Source organism: Propithecus coquereli, unplaced genomic scaffold (assembly GCF_000956105.1).
Source record: "Propithecus coquereli isolate 6110/MARCELLA unplaced genomic scaffold, Pcoq_1.0 Scaffold112, whole genome shotgun sequence".
NCBI classification, from domain to species: Eukaryota; Metazoa; Chordata; class Mammalia; order Primates; family Indriidae; genus Propithecus; species Propithecus coquereli.
The window spans coordinates 2,677,328-2,677,906 of NW_012135192.1; positions in this window are offsets into that span (position 1 = coordinate 2,677,328).

Sequence of the window (579 nt, forward strand, 5' to 3'; positions counted from 1 at the left end):
TGTGAAATGGCACCAGAATAAACACAGGTAACAATAAACAAAATATGAAATCTAGAGATATAGGTAATTATTTATAAAAATGTAGCAAATGATAAAACACTGGGGGTATAGGTCCATGATAAAGTAGCAGATGATATAACAAAAAGATAGTTAAACCTCAAAATATCTAATCCTCTGCTTATTTATTTAACTTGCCAAAAGTTAAATGATTCTCAGCTCTTTCCTCCTCAGCAATATTTTAGCTAACTGTGTTATGAAAATTATAAATCCCAATGGCTTAGACCTCAGGCTCTGAGATCAGAGAAGGCCCAAGTTTAAATTTTGCCTCTACCACATGTTGCCTGGATAACACTGAGGAAATTCCATCCCTTTTCTGGATCTCTGTGCAGTAAATAATCAACATTACCCAAAGAAAGGGTTAACCCTTGTCCAGCTCCTGGGAGTTAATCCTACCATCTTCCAGGTCAGAGCATCTTCCAGGGCATTTGGTCCATGCCCCAATTTAAGGTGGGGGACTTGGGCTAAACACTATCAGCTTGGCCTCTAAAGGGGCTGGAACTAAGGTCAATGATGTGGAAA